This window comes from Triturus cristatus, chromosome 5_2 (assembly GCF_964204655.1).
Source record: "Triturus cristatus chromosome 5_2, aTriCri1.1, whole genome shotgun sequence".
Taxonomy (NCBI): domain Eukaryota; kingdom Metazoa; phylum Chordata; class Amphibia; order Caudata; family Salamandridae; genus Triturus; species Triturus cristatus.
Window position 1 is genome coordinate 749,205,770 of NC_140588.1, and position 13,514 is coordinate 749,219,283.

The following is a 13,514-nucleotide window of genomic DNA, read 5'->3' on the forward strand; positions in this document are numbered from 1 at the left end:
GATCAGCCCGGCGCTCTGCAAGCAGTCCATCTAACACGCCTGCCGATGGTGTTCTGACTATGAAATTGTCCAGGGTTCCATTCAGTAACATACCCACTCTGTTGGCCACCGTTTTTGTTGGACTCAAGACATCCACAGACATGATAAGAACTTGGCAGCCAATAATTAATACAATAAGATGTGCTGGTAACTTACAGAGCACGCAGATCGTAGCGAGCACGAAGAAAACCAAGGGAGATGGTCCAGTCCGGTCTCCTCGGGCCACAGAGGGCCCGCCCTTTGTCCGGGCTTAGTCCGGCGCGTCCCGCGAGGCGGGAGTCGGGCCAAGCTCTTAAGCGCCTCCTGGCACGCTGAACGGCGTCGGCGGCGGGTTCCGGCCGCTAGTACCCCTGGGGGATGTAGTCCGGACTCTGCTCCAGGCCGCTGTGATTGTCGAGGCGGCGGCGGAGGGAGACCGGACAGCGCAGAACCAAGCACAACACCAGAGGGAATATTCACCACCACGACGAACCCTGGAGGTCACAGGTAAATTCTGACAACATCTAACGCGTTTATGCTAACATAGCAATGTATGCATCTAAATCGCTGCCTTCACTACACCCCCCCTTGATCGGACCACGAGCAAATAGGGATACAAAAAGGAAAGCAGAGTTCAAGTTCGACAGAGCGGAACCAAGCGCATGTATTGGAAATCCAAATGAAGAGGAGTGAAAGTTCGAGAAAAAAAAAACGTTAAAAAAACCAGAATGAAGGGAAAAAAAGAAAATGGTATGCATCTAAATCGCTGCCTTCACTACAGAGGAATGCTTGTATCAAAGTCACCGGACAATACGTGACCCCTGGAGCAGCCCGCAGGTGTACCCATGCTCCCCTCCCCAACGGATCCGTCTTTGACCTGCTTACCCTGATCTGTAGCACGTCCTTTGGAATCCCAGCATCATCTAGGTTAATCCTACCCTCTCTATCTGTCTTCAAAGCGGGTATAAATTCTGAAATGCTGAATGCCCCAAAGAAGGCCAAAGAATACGCTAAGCTTAAAATGTGTGTCATAAATGGATGTGTAAACCTGAGGTAATACCTCTAAGAATACGTGATAATCTACTGGCATCAATGGGTCTCCTCCCATCCTTTAAACCCAGGGACAAGCGTTTCCAACCTTTTAAGGCGCATCGGACCCTAGGATCCTTGGTGGGATCCACAACTCCTTCCAACCTTGCAAAGAAAGCAATGCGGCCAGCTGTCTCCTAGCCATGGACAATGATTTCCCGCTTTCCTTCTGTTTAGCCAAAAATAAGAGTACTCCCTGTGGTGTGAATTTCTCAACGCCCCCCCCCCCCCGGACCCCTGAAGGAAGCCATATATGCTTGCCATGCACTCTCATACATACTGTTAGTCTTGGGGGCCAGGGAGGCATCTATCAGATCGGACGCAATAGGGCACTTAGCTTTCACAACTCCTCTGAAAAAAAACGCTATCTGACCGTCTGCTTGCGGCCATAGTGCTCTGAATTCTGTTAACTTCGAACAAGACAGCTACTGTATTGTCTAAGTGCGCTGTTCCAACCGAGCTGTTCCTGTGGCTAATAACTCAAACCCCATAGATAGTAAGCGCAACTCAGAGCCAAGTACATCACCTCCCTTAATGACGCACTCTCTAAACAGGGATTTCCATGTGCCACCAACCTATGCCTAAATCCGCGCCCTAGGTAACTGTAATTGCACTTTACTATCGCCTATCCCCCTAGCTGAGGTGTCAGCACTGCCCTCCCCTTGTGTATGCTCAGTAGCTGGGAATTAATTCTATCTTGGTATTTAGGGCAGAAAGATACATGAAAAATGGGTATGTGAACAGTCCAAACTAACTGCACCGCCTAGTCGTTCTGTTACATCATATAGATAGCAATACTAACCTTGGACTGTCACTAATCTCATGGCAAATTACATATTTTAGAGCTATGAGTAGCCAAAGCATTTAGTGTAGATCTCCAGCATCATTTTGTCCAAAAATAATATCAATAACCGCACACTATTAAATTCAAATTGCCTAACAGGACAATAGCTGCTTCTGATGAAGTGAAATCATTGTTTCAAGCGAATCATACCACATGGTCAACACGGACGAGAACACCATAAACATTTCAACAAAGAAATGTTTTGCCCCGGGGCTACTACTGAAAAGTTGGGAAAACGATCAAACCACCATCCCAACCCGGTAAGAGGTCACTACTAGGGCACAGCAGCCCAGCCATACTTCTCTGATACATAACATAACATGTGTATTTTCATAGCGCACTTTCACCTACAAAGCGGCATCTTGGTGCTGAATAACAGATGCTCATTTTTACCCAGCTCAATGGTACTCATTTTTTTACCTCAGAATAGATGAAAGGCTAAGTGTACCCGCCGGGAATCGCCCGTGACCATGAGGTCGAACACAGGTCCCTGCAGTGGATGCATAGTCCACTTAGCCACCAGACCTTGCTTGATGTGGAAGGTACCACAAGGGTGATTTTATTCGGACAAACTACATTAAGTAGGACTTGCGCATTACTGATACACAATCTTGTACCAATATTTCATGAACCACTCTTCTCTATAGCCTGGCTTTTGAAGCGAGATCAGTCAGGTATTTATGGTAAATATTTAGGAGATAAAAGCAAATTGAAATGAATGCATATAACCCATATGTTATGCACTCACATTCTAATGAAAATCAGGCTAACCAAAAGTATTGATTGAGCACTATACTCTTCTTAGCAGTGTGTCTATTTAAAATCAGGATGCTTAGTAGAATGAGATAGTATTTCAAGGAGCAGCACAGTGCTTTCTTCTACCTCATTTTTATCTCTGACCATTCTCGGGGTTTGTAAACCATAGTCCCTGCGAGCACCCGCATTCTCAATTCTATCTTCAACGCCAAGATACTGTGCTTGCAGAGTACTAAGCGTTTTGCAATTAATTGAGAAGCAGCTTCCCGTTTATCAAGTGGCACCTGTGCCAAGGAGCAGGTGCCCTGGTACAGATCTAAAGTGAGTTGCTGCAGGTTAAGCTTCTCCTACAGAAAGTGCTCCAGGTATCTCTGTAACAACTACCTTCATGCCCACTTCTTGATGGATTCTGAGACTGGCCAAGGCATTAGCGATTTCCAAATTTAGAAATAAAGTTAGTGCCTGGAGGATGGCATTCTAACTCCTGTATCACTCCACGGAGCCTGCTTGCCGACAAATTGGCAATCATCAGGACGCTGCTATCATTAAGGCTTGGAACCCCCTGTCAGCTGTTTATGGAGGTTAGCATCTTCCGTCCCACAGAACAACCTTCCCAAGTTAAGCGGGCCATTCCCGGACGTGAGCCTCAATTCCTGTCTCTGGACACGAGATCCCAAACAACCGTTGGCTCTACTTTGCTACAGCTCTAACTCAAATTTTCATAGGTAAGCCAAGTGGATGTTATTATCAGAAAGCTGGTTAAAAAAGATTTACATCCTAAGGGGAGATTCCAACAGTGTTTTGTGTGTGTAGCTCACAGAGAGACGTCCTATTGTTTAAAAAAACGACCTGCCCGACAACGATGGCCTATCCATTTCCGAAGAAATATTCCTGCACAGGTAGAGACTTAGGGCCATATGTATGAACACATTTTCCCATAGACACAGAATGGGTAAAACCTTTTGATACATCTGGCCTTTAGTCTACTGCTACACCCCAAGAGACGTATGAGTCCTGCATGTGGGCCAAGCCTGCTGGTCGCATGGTGAGTCAGTGTGTTTTCTTAGCCATGCGCACAGCTCCGTGTGTAGGAAGTATGATGAGCGGCCAGATTGAATCGGGCTCATCTGAACTCAGGCATACAAAAGGGGCAGTACGGGATGACTTATTCTGGCACGTTACACGTCAAGGTTGCCTCTTTTCATTGACAAATATAGGATGCTAAACCTCAGAAGTTTGGTTAGGGGTTGCTACTCTGGAACAGCCAAGCTTTGGCAGGTTAAAATAATTTTACCAGAGATCGTTAACATACAGTTAATACCTCCGTGTTTGAGCTGGGCTCCGTTCGCTGTGCAGTAACGTCCCAGCCTGAACCATGGCACATAACAAACCTACTGATACCATAGGTGACCTTGGCGCCTTACACCATGTCTCCCGGCATCATGACAGTCTTCAGTACGCTCTTGCCTCACACTGCTGGTTGGCCAACGTCCTCGTATATGCTGTTCAATTTCCAGAAACCGTGCTGCCGCCATCTCAGTGAGGTGGTCCCTATATGCAATAAAGACAAAAGTAAAATTAAGTCTGGTCGTGAAACAATGTACATATTGCACTCTGACACTGTCAGCTGCGAAACAACTATGGAGCCATTACTGCTATAAATAAGCACATCCCTCCGTGGCTATGCAATGGCCGTCCCTCCCCCCACTGTGCCCCTCCATCTACCGTGTTCACCTTTATGCTGCATCCTCCAATGTGCACAGACTCTGGGTCTTGTGCGAATGTAGTACGATGGATCTCGGAAGCATGCAATGCGCAGGCGTTCTGCCAAGACCCAGGCCACCGGGGATACTTACTACCCTAATGCCCCGGATTGGTCCTGCAAACTTCATGTGACAAAATGATCACCAGTTACATTACGGGCCATCCAAACCATTGTGTTGAAAAACTGTGATTTGCAGAATTCATGGAATATTAAGCGTCTATGTCGAGACTCGAGCCTCTCACGACGACACCTTACCCGAGCGTCTCGGCGAACGTTTTTACAACTTTATGTAAACGCCAAAAACCCTAGCTGTGACACTGTATCACAAAACCAGTTCTAGAACACCTCAAACATATTTTAAAGTATTTCTCAAACACCCGACTACGCTGTGAGGCCCTCTCCCTGCAGCGAAACCAGCCTACTAACCTGCGTCCTTTTCCACCGAAAGCCCTTTGAGCACCACCTATGGGGAAACCTCTCGAACGCTGTCACACCACGTGGACGAACTGGGACGCCAATTCCACTTGTTGCTTGTCTGCAGCCTCTGGAGCTGCTGGAAAGGACAAAGCGGGTTTCCCTGTCTCTCCCGCCGCTTTTATCCTTGCCGGGGAGAGGAAGGCGACCCTGTGCCCTTTGATGACCTTGCACAGGGGCCGCCCACAAAACCTTTTGCTTCCTTCCGGCCCCGACCTGCCTCACCTATAGGAAGTACAGAAACACTACCGGGTCCCACCAGAGATGCCACTAACGGTGCCACGCCCCAAGGTGCGGGTGGCGCCGATCATTTGTGTTGCATTCCGCTGTGGCCTCCAGCGTACTCTCAGGAAGTGAGTGGATCGAGATGTGTTTACTGTGAGGCTGTTTAAGGTGGAGCTTCGTGCAAGTGAACATCTCTCCTTCTTAAAGAAACAGCATGTCCACAACAATGGTGATGCACACACCAATAAAAAGTCATGAGAAAGTTGGTACATTGGGTCTTTGGGAGCTAAGAACAGTGTATGTTACGTTGCTGTGGCTGAAGGGAGTTTATCAACCATTGTTACATGCATTTTACTGTGATTAGCATACTTATGTACTGCTAATCCATGAAAGTTACCACAAGGCCAGTGCTGATTATTCCTCAAATACAGTAGTTGGCACACTTCTTCTGGAATTTTGGAGTATTAACAACCACCAATAAGGCCCTGAGCACAATGGCCAATGCAGCATGCATACAGACAAGCTGGATGTGCAAATAAATATACTCCAGAAGGTGGCCAGTTTAATTTCTGGTATAGACAGCAAATTAGATCATTTGAACTCCTTGCTACTCAGAGCACAGGATATGGCAGAGCCAACCCGAAAGCAAGAGGCATGCTATTGCAGCCCAATACTAAAGAACCTGGAAACGCTGCCGGATAAAATGAGCTCCCTAATTGAGGACTTAAAGAAGAAGGTAAATAAACAAACACACAGAATCAACTCAGCCCCACAGCAACAACAAAACCTAGATCGAAATGCGTTAAAGCTCAAAAAAAGAGCGTGGCAGTGAAAGGTGTCCCAAGGTGCCCGAAGCCCAGTCCCTAGGCCTGGTTGGTTCCATGAAGGAACACCAGGAGGGGGGCCTAGTCTTTACCGGGAGCCCATCCCCTCGGGGGATGTCAATGTGTCAGTTAAGCTGAGGGAGACTGCTTTAACCAGCATTCCACCAGCTCTGGTGTCTGGCCACACCGCTCCAGTGGGGAGGGTGCATGAGTCCAGAGAGACGGGTGAGAGGGGGACGCAGTCCCCAGTGGAAGGACAAGTGGGTCAGAGGTTTTCAGCTCTGAGGTCAGAGTACCCCAGGACTGACCCTGGTGAGGCCACGTCTTGCCTGGGAGGTCTTCATGCTCTGTCAGGTGGATAGGAGGCTGGAGACCTGCACCAGGCGGACTCTGACACAACTCCAGAGTGGTGTGTTTCCTGTGTGGGGGTGGTGTACTCCCCTGGAAGTCCTAGGTTGCCAGGCACAGGTCCAGCCTAAGGGTACAGACCTTGGGTTGGAGGGCCAGGTTCAGGGTGTACCCCTGACCTGGAGGAGGGGGCAATTGCTAACAGTGCCCCTACCGGTTTGCCTTCTGGTGGCACCGCTCCAGGTGGGAGGGTGCAGGGACCCACTAAGGGGGGGGCAGGGAGAGGGCAGCCTCACCCTGACCTCTTCGCAGTCAAAGGGTACAGACCCTAAGCCGGGATCCCAGATGAGGATAGAACCCCTGAACTGGTTGGCGAATTGTGCAGGACACCTGCCACAGGTGCCCCAACAATTCTGGAAGGGGGTACCGCTCCAGGTGGGAGGGTGCAGAGCCCCAAGGAGGGGGACCGGGTGACGGGAAGCCCACCCCAGTATCCTGTCCACAGACCCGGGGCTGGTGGTTCAGTGTCAGGATGTCATTTTTGACCTGACAGGAGGGAGAGTGGACCAAGGGTGCCAGGCACCTGGGGCTACTGCCACCCGCTCTCTGATGCCACAGAGGTTGGAGAACCATGAAAGGCCTAGGGCCTGGTTCTCATCACTGACAGCTGTCAGTGTCCTGGTGGACAGAGTTGCCCCTGGGAGGGGGACAGGAGTCACACCCCGGGGGGGGACTGGGCCACACCTCTGTGTTGGCCATGTGGGTACTGTCTGTCTGTTGGGACACATCTGTGAGCAAGCTAAAGTTAGGTGCTGCACAGATGGTGTCCACAGGTGAGAAAGAGGGTTCCCCATGGGTTAGCTTAATGGTCCCCGAGAGTATGGACAGAGGATTTCAAATGGGTTCAGATTGGCGTAGATCTGGAGTATGCCCCTGTAGTTGCGGGCCAGAGTCCATCTTCTATCACACCAAGCAGGGAAGCCTATCAAGGTATTGATTAGTCTACCATGGCTTTAGGCTGGAAGGGGGTTGTGTTGGACTTGGCCCTTTTTTCAGGGTCATCCCAGAACTTTTTGCCTTCGTCTTGTATTGTTTCTGACCTGTTTTTGTTGGTTTTATGACTCTGAGCACTTTACCACTGCTGATCAGTGCTAAAGTGCATATGCTCTCCCTGTAAATTGTTGTTATGGATTAGTGATTCCATGATTGGCTTATTTGATTTACTTGTCAGACCCTAGTACAGTGCACTATGTGTGCCAAGGGCCTGTAAATCAAATGCAGCTGGTGGGCTTGCAGCACTGGTTTTTTCCACTCACCAAAGCATCCTGTAAAATGAGACTCAGGCCTGCCATTGCAGAGCCTGTGTTAAGTCTGGGACAGCAATGTCGACTTGGCAAGTGCACACACTTGCCAGTGCCTAAACTGTCCCTTTTCTACATGTCAGCCACCCTTAAGGTAGGCCCAAGGTACCCCTGTGAGCAGGGTGCATTGTATGTGAAAGGTAGGACATGCCCTGATGTGTGTGGCATGTCCTGATAGTGAAATACTGCCAATTTTGTTTTTCACTATTGCAAGGCTATCTGTTCCCATAGGCCAGAATGACATCTTATAAACAGAGCTGACCCTGGGAGCAAGATAGGAAAATAAAGTTTAGTATGCCTGAACTCAAAATGTTTAGATGCATCTTTTAGTGAGGGTGATTTTTACATTCTGTGTTTGAAAATACCACTTTTTGAAAGTAGGTATTTTCTTGCCTAACCATCCAGTGTGCCTCTGCTAGGTTTGTATATTGCATATATAGCTTTTGGATAACAGGGGCTGAGGAAGGGAAGCTGCTCCAGAAGTCTGATGAGGCAGGGTTGGGCTGAATAGGCCTTGTCTGTATTTGGAGTGGTGGGAGGATTAGCACCTTCACCTGAATAGGGCTGTGCCTGGCTTCCACAATGACGGCTCCGCCCCCCTATGGTGTGTCTGGAGCCAGGGCCTACACTAACAATAGAGGTTGTTGTGCAGTTGCAAAGTGCCCCACCGAACTTGTTTTGGCTGGGTACAGACACTCTCTGCCTTCAGAGAACAAAGGATTTTGGTGTATAAAAAGAGGGGCCCAGACCCCAGACTTTTAGATCTCTTCTGGGAAATCAAGAGGAAACCTTTGCCAAGGAGAAGAGCCGGATAAGCTGAGGAGGAATACTGCCCCTGTGCTGTTTTCTGTCTGGGGTTGGCCTGCAGTGGCTGCTTGCTGCCAAGGAAAGGAGAAAAAGGACTTTGATGTTTGCTTTGTCACCTGCTGGAAGAAAAGATCTCCAAGGGCTTGAAACTGAGCTTGTCTCCTGTTCTGAAGTCTCAGGGCCACAAAGACTTCACCACCAGCTCCCCTGAATTTCCTTGCTGGGAATTCCAACCTGCAAAGAGGTGCCAGCTGCTGTTTAGTACCTCTAGAGACTATCGCTGGGAACTGGAAAATCGACGCAACATCGAAGAAGCTTGTCGCATCCGCACCTGTTTCCGATGCATCACCGAGGAAACCGTCACAGCGCCTGCCACGGCTTGAGAAAGCGCCGCACAATGCATCAGGTGCAACAATCCCCGAAGTCCGAGATCCTCACATCAATCCCAACCCAAGCCTGCCTATTGTGCAGCTGCAAGAAGCCACGTATCATACCATATCGACGCATCGCATCGAGGTGCCAAGACTATTGCATTTGGTTGGGGGACACAATAAGAAACAGACGCATCAACTCCCCACGCAATAAGAAAATGACGCATCACCTCCTATCCGGTAAAGAACCAACAAATCACCTCACCTGCGCTGTAGTAAGGAACCGACGCATCACATCCCCGAAGCAAGGAACTGATGCATCACCTTCCTTGCGTGTAAGGAACAGATGCATCACCTTCCCTGCAGCCATTTTGTTTGTTTTGCGTGACACATCCAAGGTACTGTGTGAGAAAAGTATTGCATTTACAACTGGCATTGAACTGAACTATTTCTACCATTTGAAAACCTTATTTTTAATACTGCATTGTGATTTTTGTCATTTGGTCCTGCTTTGGTTTAGATAAAGATTACTTATTTTTCTAAACTGGTGTGGTGTCCATTTGTAGTGTTTTCACTGTATCACTGTATGTGTTCACAAATGCTTTACACACTGCCTCTGAGATAAGCCTGACTGCTCATGACAACCTACCAAGGGGGTGAGCAGGGGTTATTTTAGGCTTGTAGCCCCCTTACCCTGATTAGAAGCAAGGATCCCTATTTGGACAAAGGTATCTACCTCTGCCAACTAGAGACCCCCATTTCTAACACTAAGCAAGAAACTTTCTAAAAGTGGTATTTTCAAACACAGAATGTAAAAATCACCTTTACTAAAAGATGCATCTTTAGAGTCTGAGTTTAAGCATACTAAACTTTATTTTTCTATCTGGTCCTAATGGGAAGTTATATTTATAAGATGTTATATATGAACTCCAATGCTTTCCTATGGGTCAGATAACCTTTCAATAGTGAAAAACGAAATTGGCAGTATTTCACTATCAGAACATGCCACACACATCAGGGCATGTCCTACCTTTCACGTACACTTCACCCTGCCCATTGGGGTACCTTGGGCCTACCTTAGGGGTGACTTACATGTAAGAAAAGGGAAGAGTAGGGCTTTGCAAGTGGGTGCACTTGCTAAGTCGACATGGCAGTTACAAACTGCATGCAGACTCTGCAGTGGCAGGTCTGAGTTACCATTTCAGGGCTACTCATGTGGGTGGCACAATCAGTGCTGCAGGGCTGCCTCAAGATCCTGCCTTCAGGATCTCCTATTCACCTCTCTTTGCAAAATACTTTTAGTTCCCTCATCTTGTATATGTGCTGGTGCCAAAAGTTGATTTCCATTTTGGCAAGACCCCACAGGTGCAACAACTAACCAGAGTTCCACAACCAAATTCCGAAGGGAAACAGGGAAAAACAGTATGTGGTACGTAATGGTTTGCGATATGGTAGTAGTGCACACTGTAAGTCAAGGGCAAACGCAAGTCCTATCCTCACCGCTGAGATCCAATGTTAGAAATGGGGGTCTCTAGTTGGCAAGGGCTTGCAACTATGTCCAAGTAGGGACCCTTTTTCCTAGTCAGGATAAGGGAGTGACACTCCTAAAATAACCCCTGCTCACCCCCGTGGTAGCTTGGCACAAGCAGTCAGGCTTATCTTGGATGCAGTGTGTAAAGCATTTGTACATAACCAACAGTAATACAGTGTAAGCACTACATAAGGGCACCACACCAGTTTAGAAAAATATCCAATATTTGTATATACTTAAGACAAGACCAAAACTTATAAAAATCCACAATACAGTACTTAGAAATGTTCAGTTATTAAAATAATCTTGAAAAACAGTTCCTTGTAGTCGATAGCTTCCTCTGGGGCTATCACGGCGTTGTGAACAAACAAATTCAAACAGTTCTGGCTGACGCCGGCGTCCCAGACCAGCTACGGTGTCGGGAAGACCCGCAAAACAGTACCTTTAGAAATGCAGGGTGTCGGCGACCTCTTGTTGAGCTTCAGAAAGCACGGCGTCGTAAGGCGTCGGTTTCGGAGGTCGGTGCAGGAGTCGTTGGGCCCTTGAAGTCACAGGTGTTGCAGACCGGACTCCTCGCTGTTGGATTCAGAAGCACTGGTGTCAGCAGGCGTAGGGTGCTGTGGTGCGAAGTGCAGCGGTGCGGTGCCCTCAAGTCACGGTGCGAGCAGTGGCTCAGTGGTGGCGTCAGATGGCGTTGTCGGTGAGACCAGATTCGTGGTGCGAAGTTGTGCCATGCTCGTTGCGGTGCTGGCAGATCACGGTGCAAGCAGCATCGTTGTTGTTGCTGAAGCGCTGTCTTCGGCTGACGAACTGGAGTCGATGTTGCCGGCGTCAGTAGGCCAAGGCTGCGGTGCAGGATGAGGGCGGTGCATCATGTAACTTTACGAGTGGTGCCCTCGAACCACGGTGCAAGCAGCGGCATCAATTTCGGCATGGAGCGGTGTCGTCAGGGATACCAAGGCGGTGGCGTGAAGCGAGGCGATGTGGAGTACGATCCTACAGGTCGTGGTGTGAGCAGCGGCTCGGTGGTGGTGTAAGCAGACGTCGCCGGTGAGACCAGGCTGGCGGTGCGGCATTGCGGCGCTGCCCTTTGCGGTGCCTTCAGGACATGAAGTCGGCAGCGGCATCATAGACGGTGTTGTGTTGCTTTTTCTTCTGTTGCAGTAAAAAACACACAGTCCCCAGTGCTGAGGGCAGAAGAACTTGAAGTCTTTGCTGTTCCTGAGACTTCTTAAACAGGAGGTAATCTCTACCTCAAGCCTTTGGAGAAACTCACAAAAATAGATTGCAGGAAGTCCAGTCCAGTCCTTTTACTGCCCAAAACAGAAGCAGCCACTGCAAGCCAACACAGCAAAGCACACAGCAAAGTGGTAGTTCCTCCTCACAGCTTCTCTAGCTCTTTTTCTTGGCAGTCTTCTTGGTCCAAAAGAGTTCTAGAGTTCTGGGGTCTAGGACCCAATATGTATACCACCAAATCCTTTGTTCTCTGAAGGCAGAGAGTGTCTGTACCCTACCAAAACCAGTTCTGTCCTCACTGGTGCAACCTCCTGACAGGTGTTGGAGACAGCATTGTCAGAGGCAGACAGGGCCTATTCAGGTGCAAGGGAAATCTCCTCCCACCAATCTAAATGCAGACCAGGCCTATTCAGGCGCTAGTGTAAACTCCTCCCACTACTCTGAATGCAGCCCAGGTCTATTCAGCCCAGCCCTGACTCATTCAGGAAAGGCAGGACACACATCAACCCTCCCCCGGTGGCCGTCTGAGAGAATGCACCTCCCCAACCCCTGTCACTCCAAAGTCAGACAGTCAATACACATCCTAGCAGAGGCACACAGGGTGGCTAACCAAGAAAAAAACCTACTTTCTAAAAGTGGTGTTTTCAAACACAGAATGTAAAAATCATCTTTCCTAAAAGATACATCTTTAGATTCTGAGTTCAGGCATACTAAACCTGATTTTTCTATCTGGTCCCAATGGGAAGTTATATTTATAAGATGTTATAAATTAACTCCCATGCTTTCCTATGGGCCAAATAGCCTTTCAATAGTGAAAAACTAAATTAGCATTATTTCACTATCAGGACATGACACACACACCAGGGCAAGTCCTACCTTTCACATACACTTCACCCTGCCCACAGGGGTACCTTGGGCCTACCTTAGGGGTGACTTACATGTAAGAAAAGGGAAAGGTAGGGCCTGGCAAGTGGGTGCACTTGCCAAGTCGACATGGCAGTTACAAACTGTGTGCGGACTCTGCAGTGGCAAGTCTGAGTTACCTTGTCAGGGCTACTCATGTGGGTGGCACAATCAGTGCTGCAGGCCCACTAGTTGCATTCGATTTACAGGCCCTGGCACACTGAGTGCACTTTACTAGGGACTTACAAGTAAATCAAATATGCCAATCATGGAAACACCAATCCATAACACAATTTACCCAGAGAGCATATGTACTTTAGCACTTATCAGCAGTGATAAAGTGCCCAGAGTACTAAAACCAACAACAGCAGGTCAGGAAAAAATAGGAGGAAGAAACAAAACGTTTGGGGATAACCCTGCAAAAAGGGCCATCTCCAACACACTGGCAGTGAAAAATGTAAGTCAGGGTAGCTGGCGACAAAACTCAATGACTGCGGGGGTCTGCCACACTACTTATCGACCCCCCCTCAAGGCAATAATGAAGCACCAACTAATGAGGTTACGCTTTGGCCTAGTTCCTTTGATGGCATATAGGTAAGGTCAGAGGTATCAGGATTACAAGGACACACAGTGCCGCGTCTGCAGTAATGGGGAGGAATTGTTCATTCATGTCCTGTGCATTTGTAAGAAATTGACTACCGTGAGAACATTTTGGCTCCGCCCCATGTGGTTGGACTTGGAAAGACGCGCTAGGAGAGGGCGTGGGAGACTCAGTACAATTGGCCGCACGCTTTATGAAATTCATGACAGCGGCAACAACTCTGATGAAAGCTGAACATTCCCAAGAACTTTAAACATCCCGAACATGAGCCCAGGCATGTTCTTTTAACCTACCTCAATTTTAATACTGTGATTCTGATGAGAAATAGGATTACAAGGAGTTTGCAAGGCGATTTTAGTTT

At 48.3% G+C, this 13,514-nt stretch overlaps 1 long non-coding RNA gene across 3 annotated transcripts in view; it reads right to left on the reverse strand.

Annotated features, from left to right (window-relative positions):
• LOC146829218 (uncharacterized) overlaps positions 1 to 5,092 on the reverse strand; it is a 69,808-nt gene extending 64,716 nt beyond the window's left edge. The window contains exons 1-2 of one of the 3 annotated variants that reach the window (XR_014961938.1): positions 4,899 to 5,092; positions 4,132 to 4,258 (exon numbers count right to left, since the gene is read on the reverse strand). This is a non-coding gene — a long non-coding RNA (uncharacterized LOC146829218). Of the gene's footprint in view, positions 1 to 4,028; positions 4,259 to 4,898 lie in introns of all 3 variants that reach the window. The other 2 variants (XR_014961937.1, XR_014961936.1) reach the window with 2 other exon arrangements.
• Positions 5,093 to 13,514: the final 8,422 nt, after the last annotated feature.